Source organism: Pipistrellus kuhlii, unplaced genomic scaffold (genome assembly GCF_014108245.1).
Source record: "Pipistrellus kuhlii isolate mPipKuh1 unplaced genomic scaffold, mPipKuh1.p scaffold_m20_p_12, whole genome shotgun sequence".
In the NCBI taxonomy this organism is placed as follows: domain Eukaryota; kingdom Metazoa; phylum Chordata; class Mammalia; order Chiroptera; family Vespertilionidae; genus Pipistrellus; species Pipistrellus kuhlii.
The window spans coordinates 33,504,521-33,523,136 of NW_023425427.1; the positions used below are offsets into that span (position 1 = coordinate 33,504,521).

An 18,616-nucleotide genomic window follows, 5' to 3' on the forward strand; every position below is an offset into this window, starting at 1 on the left:
GAAGTGCCTTGTATCCACTATGTGACTAATACCATGTGAGAGGTATGCTTGCTCAATGGGAGCAATGCAAATTCTTTCTTCAAAAATTATAAAAATAATACATACTCATGAAAATTCAAACTTTTTGGATTTTTAGTAAAAATAGGGGGATTTTTAGTAAAAATAGGGGGGGAAAAATCCCACTGTGTTGCCTTACTTTCCCTCAGTTCCCCATCTTTCTAAGGTAACCATACCAAGTCCAGTGTATCCTTTCAGACCCTTCTCAGCTTTCATCCACCTTTATACACACATACCCCTACATATATATCATAGGCAAATTGCACTATAGATCATGAGTTTCTTTTCAGTATGTTCTTAAAGCAAGCTTGTTCATAATAATTGTGATCAAGATATGAAGATGATGATAATGGTTTACATAGTTTAAAATCTCTTAAAATATGTACCAGCCAATGCAGAACATGGATAGCTTGGAATTTGTAATATGGGAATATTTATACCAAAAAATGGAAAATACTAAAATTCAGGGGTTTTGTTTCTGGAAAACTAGTTAAATTTATCATCAAGAATCATGTTTGGACCCTGTTGGCATGGCTGAGTGGTTGAACATCTACCTCTGAACCAAAAGGCTACAAAATTTGATTCCTGGTGGAGCCATATGTCCAGACTGTGGGTCCGATCCCCAGTGTGGGGTGTGCAGGAGGCAGCTGATCAATGATTCTCACCAATGATGTTTCTCGCTCTCTCCCGACCTTCCTATAAAAAATAGAATCATGTTTGTCTTTAGCTATTACTACATCCAGGATAGTGTCCAGACATGAAGGCTCTCAATACATACATATTTGTTGAATGAATGAAAAAATATTATAATCATAAGTTCAAAGAATATTCCAGTTAATGCACTTCTGAAAAGAATGTAACCTACCAGTTTGCACGTGAGCATGCTTTCAGAATGCAAATTCTACTTATTCTTTGTTTTCAGCCATTTCTTTCATTTGGATAATTAGATTACCTTCTGTGTGAGCTCTCAGAAACATTGACATAGCTAAAGCATGCAATTCACACAGAGGCACAGGTCTCTTCAATCTCATAAATTTCAATCTCATAAACAAAACATATAATCTATTCTACCCTCATCTCTTATTTGCTTTGGTTATACTCAAATGGCTTTTCAGGAGGGAGTGAGTCAAGAAAAAAATATAAAGACATATACAGAACATGTGGTTACATGTGCATGAGTATGCAGGCATATGTAGGAATTCCTTTTTGGAGGAATCTATATTCATATTAAATAGTATCTTCTTTAAACAGAAATGGCCAGAGGTTGGTGTTATATAGGGAAGAAAGTATGAATTAAAAAAATTTAAAAAGGATAGCAATTTGGGATTTGTTTTCTGTCAGAGGATGATGGTGTCTCGAAATGTAAACACTGCCCAAATATAAGCAACTTATGCACTTCAGGCCTAGAGAAGCTAAGGCAACTGTAATAATTGGGTGGAGGACAAAGGCAGTCTTAAAGAACAAAACTATGAATATTATTTAGCCATTAATACCTGTTCCAGGATTCAGGTCACTGACAATAATTGTGATTTGTAGAATAGTGGATATCTACATGGCATTTCCCCAAATTCCATCTCTGCTTAAAATGCAAATGCTTTCCAAAGCAGATTTATCTTTTCAGTAAGTCTTTTTGTGTCAGGCTGGTTATGAAGAAGATGAAGGATTGTGGTTTTGGTATTGGTTGACTCACCAATTATTCCTTAGGCTGGTTCCTTTCAAAACTAAATGCCAATTTGTCAGTACAGAATTATTTTTTCTTTCCTTTTTTATTTTTTGGAGATTTCAGGAAATGTTAGCAATCTCTGTTTTGTTGCTATGAAAAAAACTCATTAGACTATTATAACTAATGGCATAGCTTATGGTGAGAGTCACACATTACCACTGGGAAGTAGATTTTCCTGTAAGTCCTTGCTTCTGAGGCATATCAAAAATGTCCACCACTGAAAATGCAGTCATCACGCTGGTAGCATTTCCAAAACCAAAGGCACTGGAGACTGCAAGGAAGCCAAGAGAAAGCTCTGTATTACCCCTATAAAAATCAAAGAGAAGGAACTTAAGGGAATATCTAAGAAAATTTCTAGCATTCCAAAGCTTTGTCAAGTCATAAAAATAAGTTATCAAGAAATCTTAAACGAAAGAGTAGAAAAATCACAGCTGGGCACCTTATGAAAGTCCAAGGATGAGTCAATATTAGAAAAAACGATTAGTATAATCCACTAAATTATAAATCACAAAACTAGCTTTTTCTCCCTTCTAATCCCATCCCCTTCCCTTCTTAAACAATTCCAAGCCCATTAGCTAAGCCCAAGGAGAAGTGGGGGTGTGCCCGAACTTGAGTGGTATGAGAAGAGCATACACAGGGAGAGAGCAGTGGTTTAGATGGAAGACTTGTTTTACACAATGATTTGATCATATAGATGTGAATTATATCTGTTGTTACTTTTAAAAATTTACCCATAATGTGTCTTTAGTTTTATTCAATATGGAGCAATTGTTTAATCTTTTTCTTGATATTTTTGAAAATTATAGGTCAGTTCTTTTATAGATTGCTTCTCAGTTTTATTTTTGACTTCTATTATCCTTAACAATCTTAAGGATAATAGAAGTCAGGTTTCTTATTCTCAGAGAAGGGAGTTACAAATGGGGAAATGGAGAAATCTAGAATAAACCAAAGTAGTTGGATTGAAGTAAAAATATCCCTATAAACTTCATAGATTTTTAATAGGTGGATGGATGGATGAATAGATAATCAGACCAACAGATAATATAGAAAATCACAGACATAAAGGTATGTATACACATAATCATACATATATTCTCTAGCCCTGTCCACTGAGAGGGATTTGGGGGCAGTGACATCCAAAGAGCAATGAGCCTACCTTAGAGCTCAAATTGTGGTCTTTAAATATTGTTCTTCACCAAGAGAAATCAGGCTTCTTTGAAAAATGGCTGGTGTTAGGGTGGGGAAAGACATAATAAAGATAAATCTAGAGCAGCATCTTGCACCAGAGAGTAAGGAAGTGGTCAAAGAATGAACGGGTCACACTGAGAGAACACAGAAGCAGTGTGATGGTGTTCCCACTGGTCAAATCTGGAATAATTTGACATCAAAATAGATACTTTAGTAATGGATCATAACATGGCAAATAAAATATGAAAACATGGGTTTATACAGATATACTGTAAATAAATGAATAAATGTTTGATAAAGAATGAGGTGATCACACCCTTTCAAAGTAACTTTTCACAAAGTAAAGTTATTTGAAAGGAAAAAGAATAACTTTATAGGAGATTAATCTGACATATAACACCATAATCAAGTGACCAAATTGAGCATCACTAGCACTTGGGACAAATAAAAATCATGTACCACTTGATAACACACAATGATAGGAACACAGTATCCCTTCTGTGATATTTCTGGCCAAGATACATAACCTGGATGTAATCGTAAGGAAAGATCAGACAAACTAAGACTGAGGAGCAATCTATAAAAGAACTGACCTGTACTTTTCAAAAATATCAAGAAAAAGATTAAACAATTGCTCCATATTGAATAAGACTAAAGACACCTTATGGGTAAATTTTTAAAAGTAACAACAGATATAATTCACATCTCATAAACTTCAACCTTTCTAAGTATATGAATAAATGTTTCTACAATAGTTTATTCACAAAGATGTGCAATCACAAACACCATCTAATTTTAACACATATTTTACCTGGAAATTTTACCAAGGAGGTAGAAGACATGACAACTAGAAGACACTGTGGAAAGGAATTGCAGAAGACACAAATATATGGAAAGATATTACATGCTCATGGGTTGGAAGAATTAATAGTATTAAAATACCCATAATACCTAGAGCAATCTACAGATTCAATGCAATCTTTATCAAAATCCCAAAGGCATTTGTTCACAAAAACAGAATAATCCTAAAATTTGTATGGTGTTACAAGATAAACTGATAAACAAAATAGATCCAAAGACATAAAAGCATGGAAGAGACTGATGAATTTCAGAGGGAAGGCAGGGGTTGGGATGTGTGTGGAGATTAATCAAAGAATTTATATGCATATATGTATAACCAATGGACACAACCAATAGTGTGGTGATGGCCTCGGTGGGAAGGGTAGAGGGGGGAAGTCAGTGGGGGCGGGGGGAAGGGACATCTGTAATGCCTTGAACAATGGAGATAAATTTTAAAAAATAATAATAGAACTACCATATAATTCAGCTATTCCACTTCTGGATATTCATTCAAAGTATACAAAAACACAAATTAGAGAAAGACATGCACACCTATGTGCACTACAGCATTATTTACAACAGCCAAGATATGGAGAAAGCCTGGATGTCCATCATCTTATGAGTAAAGATGCTTTAATATATATTCACAATGGAATAGTCAGCCTTAGAAAGGTAAAACCAAGCCACTTCAACAACACGGATTAAATTTAAGGATATTATGCTAAGTGCAACAAGTCTAATAGAAAAAGACAAATATCACTCCTATGCATAATATTTAAAAAACGAATTAACTAACAACAAAATAAAAAGAAATTTATAGAGGAAGACAACAGATAGGTTACCAGTGGAGGGAGGGCAAAACAGGTAAAAGGAGTCCATTCTATGGTGACAAATAGAAAATGGACTTTTGTTGGTGAGCATGATGTAGTATATGCAGATATCAAATGGTAATATTGCACCTGAAAATCATGTTGTAAAAAATCAATCTTACATCAATAAAAATAAATACAACTAGATTCTCACATACACAATTTAGAATATTTTCATAACCCCATAAAGAAAAGTACCCAATAACAGTCACTCTCCATTCCCTCTACCAAAAACCCCAATCCCTAGGTAATACTAATCTTTCATTCTATGGATTTGCCTATTCTGGAGCTTTCCTATAAAGAGATTCATACAGTATATGGTCTTTTGTGACTGGCTTATTTCACTTAGCATAATATTTTCAAGGTTCATCCATGTTTTAAGATGTATTAATACTTCATTCTTTTTGTAGGCTGAATAATATTCCATTGTATGGATATACCATATTTCATTTATCTATTCATCAGCTAATACACATTTAGATTTGTGATTATGATAATCCTATCATCATTTGTATATAATTTTTTAATGGACTGCATGTGATTAAAAAACTAGATGTTGCCCCAGCTGGTTTGGCTCAGTGGATATGTTGCCCTAGCTCAGTGATTTACTCCGGCAAACTTATTAGTCAACAGAGCCAAATATCTAAATTTAAACTTTTTCTAAGGCTACTTCTTCAAAATAGACTTGCCCAGGCCGTGGTATTTTGTGGAAGAGCCACACTCAAGGGGCCAAAGAGCTGCATGTGGCTCATGAGCTGCAGTTTGCCCACCAAGGCCCTAACTGGTTTTGCTCAGTGGACAGTGACAGCCTTTGGATTGAATCATCCCAGGTTCGATTCCAATCAAGGGCACATGCCTGGGTCAATCCCCAGTAGGGGGCGAGCAGGAGGCAGCTGATCAATGTTTCTATCTCATCATTGATGTTTCTATCTCTCCCTCTCCCTGACTCTCTGAAATCAATAAAAGTATATTTAAAAACAACAACAAAAACCAGATGTTATTGGGATGTGGCTGGCACTTTTGGCAGAGTCTGAATAGGTTCTAAAAATTAGATGATACATTACTATTATTTATTTTCTGGTATTGGTAGTTATATTTTGATTACCTAGTATTACTTGTTTGTAGAAAACACACTAAAGTATTCAGAGTTGATGGGGCATCATGTCAGTAACATGTTCTCAAATGGTTTAGGAAAAACAGTTTTTGAACTATATCTGCAACCTTTCTCTACATTCAAAATTGTCTCAAGACTTCCAAACTAATTTTATGAGGCCAACATTAACCAGATACCAAATCCAGAGAAGATGCCACAAGGAAATTACAGACCAACAGAGATACAAAAATCCTCAATAAAATATTAACAAATCAAATTTAAAAATACACTAATAGGATCATACACCATGATCAAATGAGATTCATTCCAGTGATGCCATGATGGTTATGTCTTTATGTTGCCTAACTACTTTTACTAAAACTTCCATTGCCATGTTGAATAAAGTGGTGAGAGTAGTCATCTTGTTTTGTGCCAGGATGGTTCAACATCCGCAAATCAATCAGTGATATGCCACATTAACAAAATGAAGGATCAAAACCACATACTTATCTCATTACATGCAGAAAGAGCATTTGGCAAATTTCAACACCCATTTATCATAAAAATTCTTAAAGTAGGTATGCCAAACCCACAGTTAACATTATATGCAATGGTAAAAAGTTGAAAGCATTTCCCCTCTGATCAGGAATAGGACAAGGATATATATTGTCATCTGTTAAAAATAATAAATTCAGTGCAATTGGAGGACACAAAAATCAATATACAAAAAATGCTGTTGAAGCTTTCTCGCTTTCCCTTTTGAGCATGCCCACGCCTTCCCCCAGGCCTGTTTTCTCTGCCTTTCTTTTGCTCACGCAGCACAGCTGGCTCACATTTTCTATGTCTTTCTGTATTTTCTCTTATACTTTGAAAACAAAACAAACACCAAAAATATGTTGAATTTCTATACAATAATAAGAAACTATCAGAATGAAATTAAGAGAACCCCATTTATAAATGCATCAAAAAAGATATACCTAGGAATAACTTCAACCAAGGGGATGAAAGACCCATACCCTAAAAGATTACAAGTCATTAATGAAATTAATAAAAGATATTGAAGACAAAGAAATGGAACAATATTTTATGCTCATGGATTGAAATAATATTGTTAAAATTTCCACACTACCCAAAGCAATTTACAAATTGAATGCTATCTCTATCAAAATTTCAAAATAAAAAACTTTTGCACAGCAAAAGAAACCATCAACAAGAAAGTCCATAGCATGGGAGAACATATTTGCGAGAGTTATCTCTGATAAGTGTATGATCTTCAACATTTACAGGGAACTCATATAACTTAAAATAAGGAAGATAAACAATCCAATAAAAAAAAATTGGCAAAGGACCTAAATAGACACTTTTTGAAAGAGGACATACCGAAGGCCAAGAAACATATGAAAACATATTCAATGTCACTAATCATCTGAAAGATACAAATCAAAACAATGAGGTACCATCTCACACCTGTCAGAACTGCTATCATCAACAAATCAACAAACAAGTGCTGGCGAGGATGCAGAGAAAAAGGAACTCTCGTGCACTGCTGGTGGGAATGCAGACTGGTGCAGCCACTGTGGAAAACAGCATGGAGTTTCCTCAAAAAATTAAAAATGGAACTCCCACTTGACCCAGTAATCCCACTTCTAGGAATATATCCCAAGAAAACAGATACACCAATCAGAAAGAATATATGCACCCCTATGTTCATAGCAACACAATTTACAATAGCTAAGATATGGAAGCAGCCTAAGTGCCCATCAGTAGATGGTGGATTAAAAAACTGGCACATCTACACAGTGGAATACTACACTGATATAAAAAGAACTTTTACCATTTGTAACATCATGGATGGACCTGAAGAGTGTTACATTAAGTGAAATAAGTCTGTCGGAGAAAGATAAATATCACATGATTTCACTCATTTGAGAAATATAGTGAATAGCATAAACTGATGAACAAAAATAGATCCAGAGACAGAGAAACACTGAACAGATGTCAAACTTCAGACAGAGGATGGGGTAAGAGCTCAACCAAAGGACTTGTATGCATGCATATTAGCATAACCAATGGCACAGAGTGCGAGTGGCAGGGGAGGTGGTGATGGGGGAAAAAGGAGACATATGTAATACTTTAAACAATAAAAAAAATTTCAATGGCATTTTTCATAGAAATAGAACAAACAATTCTAAAATTGGTATAGGATCACAAAAGACCCCAAATAGCTGAAGGCCTCATACTCCATGATTTCATACTATATTATAAAGCTACAGTAACCCAAACTCTATGGTACTGGCATGAAATCAGACACACAGATCAATGCAACAGAATAGAGAGCACAGAAATAACCCCATGCATATATGCCAATAAACTTATAAGCCAAGAATATACAATGGGGAAAAGGTGGTCTCTTCAATAAATGCTGTTGGGAAAACTGGACAGCCATTTGCAAAAGGATGAAATTAGACAACTATCTTATACTATATACAACAAAATAACTCGATAAAGACCTGAAACAATAAAAAATTGTACAAAGAAAACATCGATGCTTCATATTAATCTTAGTGATAATTTTTTGGATTCGACACCAAAAGCTAAGGCAATAAAGGCAAGAATAAACAACTGGAGCTATGTCAAACTAAAAAGCCTCTGAACCATAAAGCAAACCAACATAATAAAAGAGCAAACTACCGAATGGGAGAAAATACTTGTCAGTACTATATCTAATAAGGGGCCAAAATATATAAAGAACTCATTCAACCCAATAGCAAAAAGCCCAAGCAATTAAATTTTTAAAAATGGGCAGAATATATGGATACATATTTTTTTCCAAAGAAAACATAAATGTAGTGAACAGGTACACAAAATGATGTTCAACATCACTCATCATCAGGGAAATGCAAATCAAAACCACAATGAGATAGCACCTCACATCTGTTCGAATGGTTATTATAAGAAACAAGTATTCAGAGAAAAGAGAACCCTTGTATACTGTTGATAGGAATGTAAATTGATGCAACCTATAAAAAACAGTATGGAGGTTCCTCAAAAAATTAAAAATATAACTACCATATCATTCAGATTTCCATTCTGAGTAATTTTCTGAAGAAAATGAAAACATTAACTTGAAAAGATGTATGCACTCCCATGTTATTTACAATAACCAAGATATGGAAACACCTAAGTGTTAATCAATGGACAAATGGGTTTAAAAACTCAGCCATTAAAGGCAGGAAAGCTTGCCATTTGTCATAACATGGGTGGATCTAGAGGGTATTATGCTAAGTAAAATGAGACAGAGAAATACCATATGATCTCACTTATATGTGCCACCTAAAAAATAAAAACAAGCTCAGAGAGCACAGATTGGTGGTTGCTGAGGGTAGGGGTGGACAAAATAGGAGTAAAAAAGTACAAATTTCCAGTTATAAATAAGTTATAGGGATGTAAGGTACAACATGGTTACTCTAGTAATAATACTGTATTAAATATTTGAAAATTGTTAGAACAGTAAGTCTTAATTCTCTCAATCCAAGAAAAAACACTTTTTTTGTAACTATGAATGGTGATTAGACATACTTTGTCTAGGTGTTAACTAGACATACTTTGGTGATAATTTCTCAAGGTACACAAATATAAAATTGTTACATTATACACTGGAAATGAATGTTATATGTCAATTATACCTCAATTAATAAAAAAATTTTAAAAGAGGCATTACCATTGTTTTAGAATTTCTAGCTAATAAGGAAAAGATGATTCAAAATTAATAAACTATTTAAATGAATACAAATGTTTAGCAAGTTTAACAGTTAACACAGACACACAAAAATATAACTTTCTTAAAAATAAAGAATAATCTGATAGAAGACCCAACCCAGAACACATTCTACTTGTAATGAAATACACAACTGCAAAGCAAATAAAATGGAAAAATTATTTGGAATAAATATTTTGCACTAAAACAACTACTACAATCTATCAAGCCATTAAGAAAAATAAAACTGCCCTAATAGAAAAATGAGTAGATCTGAAAAGTTAATTTCCCCAAATAAGTAATTAAAATGGCAACAGACAAATGAAAACAAATGTTCAATCTCCCTAGTTATTAAAATGCAAAATAAAACAATGAGATACTATTTGTTTTTGTTCTTCAAACTATCAAAGATTAAAAAAAAAGGTTATGGGCATGTTTGTAGAGAAATTGGTAGTCTTAATATTTGTGGTAACACATACACATTAGTACAACTTTTTCACAGGACAATATGACAAACATACAAATAAACCAAAACAAATTTTTTTTAAGCCTCACCTCAGGCTATTTTTTAAATGATTTTAGAATGACAGGAAAGGTAGAAAGAGAGAAACATTGATGTGAAAGAGAAATATCCATCGGTTGCTTTCCAGGGACTGAAACTGCAACCTTGACTATGTGCCTCCACCGGGAATCGAACCCGCAACCTTTCTGTGCACTGGATGACGCTCCAACTCACTGAGCCACACTGGCCAAGAATGAACCAAAAAACTTAAAACCTCTTATCTTTTAACCCAGTAATTTCACTTCTAGAAATTTACCCTAATGTATATAAACCTTAGGTTCCTAAGTGTTTATTGAAGTGTTGATTATAATGACAAAAAAAATAAAATAAATAAATAAAAACAACCAAAATGTCCAACTGGGGACTGTTTGAAAAACAACACAATTTTGATACGACTAAATATTATGTAGCTAATAAAAATATTGTATGAAACATGTTTACAAAAGACAGCTTTTGCAAAGTGCTGTTGACAATTCATATGTGTCCCTGAGGTAAAGGATTGTACGAAATGGACTCGAAAACCTTGCAACTCAAAGTGAGGTCCATGGACCAGTGGCTTTGACATCACCTGGGAGCTTGATGAAAATGCAGATTGTTGCTTCCCCCACTGGACATCATGATCAGAATGGGCATTCTCACAAGATTCTCATGTAAATTCAAAAGTGAGATGCAGACATGGAGTCTCCTTTAGTCATTCCTCCTCCCCCTACTCTTGCACAACCTACTAAATATCCATTTAATAAGAATCTATATTAGTAAAAGGCAGAAGACCGGAGTGTGATTTGTGATCAAATGGGTATAATGAACCTCCGAATTGATATAATCTGATGGATGGTTCCATTCCTTATTGGTGGGAATTTGGAGTGGGGACAGGAGTCCCACTGGAATCCATTGACAGACAAATGAGTGTGATGTAGTCAGGTATATTCTCCTTGAACCCAATGAACCAGAACATACCCAATCTCTCACCTTCCTGTATGATTCTCATCCATTACTCTGGTCAGCAATTTTTGGCTGCCTACCCACTCTTTGGGACTATCTGCAGAAAGGAAATGGCATTCTGCCTTCTGAGTAGCATATGCACATTAGTCCTATCCTCCAGGATAGTACTCTTCTTGTACAGACATATGCTCCCTGCTTTCAACAGCTGATCATCAAAAACTTCACACCAATAAGCAGTGGAAACAGAACCAGAGCTCGTGCATAAGACAAGAACCAGAGCAGTTAACGACAAGTGGATGTTAAATAAAGGGAAAACCAGGCCCCACTTCTCTGGTAGTTTCATCTTCTTCCAGTTCCCAATTCACAATACTTTATGCTCTGCAACAACCAGCAGCTTTCAACGTTCCCACCTTCCCTGCCTTTCCTGTTACCTCAGTCTGGAAGGCCCTTTTGGTTTGTCGCTGCCTGAATAACCTCTGTTTGTCCTGAAGACTCAGCTCAGGATGCATCTGCTCTTCCAGGTAGTCTTCCTTCAAACTCAAGGCTGCGTGACATGCGCCTCTCTCTATTCCCATAGCACCTGGGGTTAACCTCCACTGTATCATCTTAGACCAGTTCTGTCCAATAGAAATATAATAGGAGCCCTTAATGGTTTGGCTCAGTGAATAGAACATTGGCCTGTGGACTGAAAGGTCCCAGGTTTGATTCCAGTCAAGGGCATGTACCGTTGTTGCAGACACATCCCCACTAGGGGGTGTTCAGGAGGCAGCTGATCGATGTTTCTCTCACATTGATGTTTCTAACTCTCTATCCCCCTCCCTTCCTCTCTGTCAAAAATCAATAAAATATATTTAATAAAATATATATAGCAGGAGCCACATACATTTAAATTCCTAGCAGCAAAGTTTTTATTATTAAATATGTTTTTATTGATTTCAGATGGAGGAAGAGAGGGAGAGAGAGAGGAATATCAATGATGAGAGAGAATCATTCATTGGCTGCCTCCTGCATGCCCCACACTGGAGACTGAGCCCAAAACTTGGGCATGTGTCTTGACTGAGAATTAAATCGTGACCTCCTGGTTCATAGGTTGATTCTCAACCACTGAGTCACACTGGCTGTGCCCATTGCAAGTTTTTTTTTTTTTTTTTTAATTTTGTTAAAAATAAGCAGGTGAAAGAAATTTTAGTTATGTGTTTTACCAGCATATTCAGAATCTTATTTCAACAGGAAATCAATACCATACAAAAAATTCATTATTTTACAGTTTTTATCCTATCAAGTCTTCAAAATCCATTGTGTCCTTTACTCGTAGAGCACATCTCAATTCAGATTAGCCCCATTTCAGTTACTCAGTAGTCACACTTGGCTAGTGGTGACTGTATCAGCCTTACACTGCAATCATCTATCTATGAGTCTGTTGTCTCCACTAGAAGTAAGTGGCTCAAGGGCAAGGTCAATGCCTTACTTATAGTCTCATCAGTGTCACTTCAGTGCCTGGTACATAATGGGCACTCGGTAAATGTTAGCTAAATGGAACTGACCTGAAAGTATTTGGAGAGAAAGAGGGATTTTAATAGCTGTTCACATAAAGAGGACCTTAAGCATACTTGTAATATGATGATAGGAATAACAGCTAATATTTTTGTCTTGGACAATGCTCTGTGCTCTGTCAATGTGTATCTCATTAAACCCTCACAAGAAACCCACACTCTATATACTGGCATTGCCTTCACTTTATGGAAAAAGAAACTTGACCCCAACTCACACTGCTACTCAGTGGAAGAGCCAGGGCTTACTGGAATAGTTTCTAGAACAAAGTAAACGATAAACTCATCCGCAACCCCAATAGACAAAAAGTAGAAAAAACGATAGCCACAGATGTTCCACACCTACTCCAATAGGTAAGGCTTCTCCTGAGTCTCCCTTTCCACCCCCACCAGCATCTTCTCTGGGACTCTGATCTGCGGAGTTCTGCCTTCCACAGTGTGTAACTCTTTTCCAAGTTCTTGAACCAGCCCTTCCAGGTTTGCAATTGACTGTTATCGCATACTTGCCATCTAAATTGCTTGCATTCTGCCTATCTTGTCAAAATGGCAGAGCTTTTCACAAACCATTCCAGTGAGTAAAGTCACTTTTCTCAGAACCTAATCTCCCAGTATCTGCAGGAAGGGTAGGGTATAAACAGCTGGCTTTGCTCCATTCCTGTCCCCAGAGGCCCGGTCTCACTTACATGGCCTGGAGGGGGTGGGAAGGGGGTGGCAATCGCTGCTGATGTGTGCTTTTGTTCAAGGCAACCAGGCTCAATTGCGCTTCAGAAAAATAATGCAGGTTGCAAATTTTTATTCTTTTGGAGTACAAAAATTCCATTATCTCTAAACCCCAGGAACCAGAACCACATCTGGCAAAGGAAATAAAGCTGGAGTCTTAAGGAAAGAATCGATTAAGAGCTTTGAAAACAGGCATCCACGTTTGGATTTGATGTGGTGGGAAATAAAGAACGCTGGAGGGCTTCTGAGCACGCCAGTGATGTGATGAAAACAGTGATTAAGGAAGATGAAATGCAAGCAGGACAAATTGCGGGGAGGGGCTGGGATCAGCAAGGAAGCAGTCATCTGGGCCCAGAGAGGTGCAGAGAGCGAAAGAAAAAGCAGGCCTTTTAGGAAAGGGATCCACCTTTCTATGTAAAATAGTTAACATGTGCCCATCCCCAAATCACCTGACTTACCAAGTTACTACCAGATTTTTATTCTCTTACTCTATTCGAGAAGGCAAAAACAAACCCGCGAGGAGCTAAATATTTTCATTAAAATGATAATAACATTTCATCTGTGAATATAATGGTTTAACTGTATGGATCCCCTGCTGAGAAAATGAGCTTGCAGAACAGCACATGGGGCAGAAATGGAGCACAGAACAATTTATATCAGGCCCTTATTCACAGAACACAAACACAATGAAAACAAAACAAAAAAAATTTAAAGCAGCCTCATGTGGATGGAGCCCAAATGACAGAATATAATCCCCAAAGTGGTAGCCCCGAGCCTGTCCCCAGTTCATTGCCTTTCGGGACTCTCACAGCATCCTGGCCAAGGTAAGTCCGGCGGTGGCAGGAGGTATAGGTTGGCTCTAAGGGGGACCAGCATCGTTTGCCAGAGCCCTCACCCTAAGCCGTTATGTTCTTCAATTCTGGATGCAGTTTTATAAGGTCCAGAGACTTGTTATTTTCATCTAAGTTTAGGTCTAGAAAGAGTCTTGGAAAACATCTAAACCCATAGCTTATAAATATTTCCAAGCTGCACACCCCTTTTTCCATTTAATCTAATATAAATACAATGGATAAATCTAAAAAATGGGCACCTTGAGCAAGGAAGGACTGAGGTGAAAGCCCAGAATTCCAACTACTCATTCTCCCCTTCCCTGTCCCAACACCACCCCCGCACCCTGCAGGACTTAGAGACACGATAGCAGACCCAAGTCCTCCCTAGGAAGCAGTTTGCGAAAACACTAAAGAGTCCAGAGCTTTTGTTTGGCTTTGGTTTCTCATGACAGAGGGGGAAAAATTGAAGCCTAGAAAGTTTAAAACAGGATTTCCATTTCTGTTCATATGCATATTAAATAAAAGCCTTCTTCTAGAAACACATAGAATTCTAGCTAAATACAAATACCCATTTAAATGTATAAAAGGAACTCATAAGGACATAAACTCCTCAATTTGAAAATATGGGTATAACCTAAAACCCTCTAATTCCATATCTAGATATATGTCCTGGAACAATTTTTTAAATTCTTAGTGGAGATGCATCATTGGGTCATGAAATCACTTTGGTAAATTGCAACCAGCATATTTTTTTGGGTGTGAAATAGACTAGGTTAAACTAGATTATAACTGAATAGAAAATAAGGGTGGGCATTATTTTAATAAACTTTTATTCCACATATATGTGCACACACACAGACAAATGCAGCACATGTATGTGCTGGGCTTCCATATAAATGTATGTTTAACTGTGAGTATAGATAAAACTTTTTGGAAATGTTAATTTAGAGTAGCTTTTGTATGTTAGTATAAGAAATATATAAAAAGATTCATTGAAGCATTGGCTAAATAATGCAAAATTAAAAGCAATCTAGCACTTCCAGTCAGGATAGTAAGTAAATGCTATGCTCATCTCCAACATCAAAATTACAACTAAGTTAAACAGCAACCATCATGGAGAACCACCTAAAGACTAGCTCAACAGAAGTCCTATAACTAAGGACGTAAAGAAGAAGCCACAACGAGACCAGTGGGAGGTCTCAGAGACACAGCATAGGCAGGTCCCATGCCCACAGTGTGGTGATTAAGAATTGGGAAAGGTATCTCAGCTGTGGAAGTCCCCCTGAGGATCAAGGGACCCCAGACCTTGCTCCCCAACCTGGGGCCCAGTGCCAGGAAGGAGAACCTGCCATAACATATGGCTGTGAAAATCAGCAGGCGTTACATCCAAGTGATGGAGGGCTGCTGGAGTCCCAGGTTTTTCTCTTGAGGGACCTGCTCGCTCACTCACTCCCAGGTCCACTCATTCTGAGCTATAGCTCAGATGCAACACCTCGAAAAGCACCAGGGACATACAGGGAGGAACGGAAATGACTGGCTTCAGGGCACAGCTGACTGGAGAGGCCTGGGCCAGGGCAGCTCAGGGCAGCTCTCACTGGGATAGAAGCACTGGCAGGTGCCATGGCTCCTTTGTTGAGCTTTACCCTCACCAAGCTGACAAGTGCAGGTGGCACCGAATCTCAATTCTCCATTAACTGGCTCAACACTGTTCACCCCACACCGGTGAGTCCCCGAGGCCTTGCCCCACCAACTCTCATGAGTAGCCCAAGCCACTTCCAGTGGCTTTTCCTTACAAGTGGCCTGTCTTTGCTTGGGCTGAAAACTTTCCCAAAGTCTCTCAAAAGTCCACAACATCAAAAAAGTAACAGCTAGCCTCTGCTTGCCCTTGCTTCTTGCTGAGTCGCCCCAAGCCCAGAACAAGCAGCTACCAGTCTCAACTTCCATAACTACTTCCATCAGGTGGCCCCAAGACTGGCATAAACTGTGGTCAGTGTTGGTTTGGAATGTAGCTTCAACTAAGAAGACACAAGCTCAGCACAAGTGGCAGCCACAAAAAGATTCTAACCAGGGCACTAATGACAACTGGTCTCAGTTCGTAGCACAGCCTCTCCAAGTGCCTTCAAACCTAGAAAAAATGGTAACCAGTTATAGATCGTTTTGTAGTTCCCACGAGGTGGTTCCAAGCCAGGCACAAACAATGGCTAACCTTGGCCTGCACTGGAGCCCCTCCCAAGAGGCTCCAGAATCAACGTACCCAGTGGCCACCTTCAGATCATACAAGAGCACCACCCAACCAACTCCACAAATGGCTCACTCCAAGGGCAGACTCAGCTGGCATTAGAAGCCTGCTAAAGTGACTCTTGGTCCATGCGGTCAGTCCCCTCCACACACACACACCCCCCACACCCCACAACAACTTGTCTACTGTAGTCACAGCTAATCTTCATGGCCAGTCAGCCTGAAGAATAATCCAACCCACAGATGTACCAACAGCAATTAAGTTTCAACTACCATAGGAGGGCACACACAACACACATAAGCTTAGGTGACCATGGATACAATGCCACTGGGCCTCAAGGACACAGTCAAAGCAGTTCTAAGAAGACAATTTATAGCAACGCAGGCCTACCTCAGTATCCCTGATGAACACAGATGCAACAATTCCCAAAATATTAGCAAATTAAATTTAGTAATAGATTAAAAAGATCATACAGTAGGATCAAGAAAGATTTATTCCCAGGTGGCAAGGCTGGTTCAATATATGCAAATCAATGAACATGATATACTACATACAAAAGTGAAGGATAAAAATCATAGGAACATATCGATGGATGCATAAAAAGCAAAAAGCATTTGACAGAATCCAAATTCTGTCATTGATGATAAAAACTCTCAGCAAAGTGGGGCTAGAGGGAGCACACCTACACATAATTAAAGCCATGTGTGGACAAACCCACAGCTAACATCATACCCAACAGTAGAAGCTTAAAGCTTTTTCTTTAAGCTCAGGAGCAGACAAGGATGCCATTTTCACCACTATTATTCAATATAGTATTCTAAGTCCTAGCCTCAGTCATCAGACAAAAGAAAAAAAAAAAGGCATCTGAACTGGAAAGGAAGAGGTAAAACTGTAATAATTTATAGATCGTATGTTACTATACCTAGAGAACCCAAATATTACATAAAAATTATTAAAATAAATGACTTTAGGAAAAAATAGGAGGATACAAATGAAATAATAATAAATAAGTTGCATTGTTATATACCAATACAAAAGTATCAGAAAGAGAAATTAAGAAAACAATTTATAATTGCTTCAAAAGTGTAAAATACCTAAAAATAAATTTAACCAAGGATATTAAAACTGTACTTGAAAAAAAATAAGACATCAACAAAAAAAAACATGAAAATGATTCAAATAAATGGAAAGATATATCATGCTCATGGATAGAAAGAATTAACCATTAAAATATTCATAATACCCAAAGCAATCTACAGATTCAATGCAATCCTTTTCTGGCATTTTTCACAGAACCAGAACAAATAATCCTAAAATTCATATGGAATCAAAAAAGACCCTGAAAGCAATCTTGAGAAAGAACAAAATTAGAGGTATCATACTTTCAAACTATGCTACGAGGCCGTAGTAATCAAAATATCATGGGTACTGACAAAATATAAACATATAGATCTTTGGAACACAATAGAGAGTTCAGAAATAAATTTCTGCCTATATGGTCAATTAACATTGGAGGCAAGACATACAATGGGGTAAAGAAAGTCTCTTCAAAAATTAGTGTTTGGAAAACAGGACAAATACATACAAAAGAATGAAACTGGTTCACTTTCTTATACCACATACAAGAATAAACTCAAAATTGACTAAAGGCTTCAATGTAAGATCTGACACCATAATATTCCTAGAAGAAAAATATGTATAGGTAGTAAAATCTTTGACATTGCTCTTAGTGATTTTTTATATGTCTCTTCAGACAAGAGAAACAAAAAAACCAAATGGGACTACATTAAAGTAAAAAGAAAAAGTTTTTCACAGAGAAGGAATCAATTAACAAAATGAAATTACTATATATTGAACAGGAGAAGACCCCAGCTGCTGTGGCTCAGTGGTTGAACAACAACCCATGAACCAAGAGGTTACTGGTTGATTCCTAGTCAGGGCACATGCCTGAGTTGCAGGCTCAATCCCCAGTAGGAGATATACAGGAGGCAGCCAGCCAATGATATTTCTCTCTCATTGATATTTCTCTTTATCCATCTCCTTTCCTCTATAAAAGTAGTAAAAAACATATTTTAAAGTAGTGAATGGGAAAAAATATTCACCAATGATAAGAAGTTAATATCCAATATCTAAGATGCTAAACCAACTAACACCAAAAAAGACCTGAACAATACATTTCTCCAAAGAGGATATGCAGGTGGACAATAGATATATGGAAAGATGCTCAATGACACTAATCATCAGAA

At 37.0% G+C, this 18,616-nt stretch overlaps 1 long non-coding RNA gene across 1 annotated transcript in view; it reads right to left on the minus strand.

Moving 5' to 3' along the window:
• Positions 1-18,616, minus strand: part of LOC118716751 — a 32,180-nt gene that overhangs the window by 12,200 nt on the left and 1,364 nt on the right. The window contains exon 2 of the long non-coding RNA XR_006741342.1: positions 1,937-2,051. This is a non-coding gene — a long non-coding RNA (uncharacterized LOC118716751). The remainder of the gene's footprint in view (positions 1-1,936; positions 2,052-18,616) is intronic.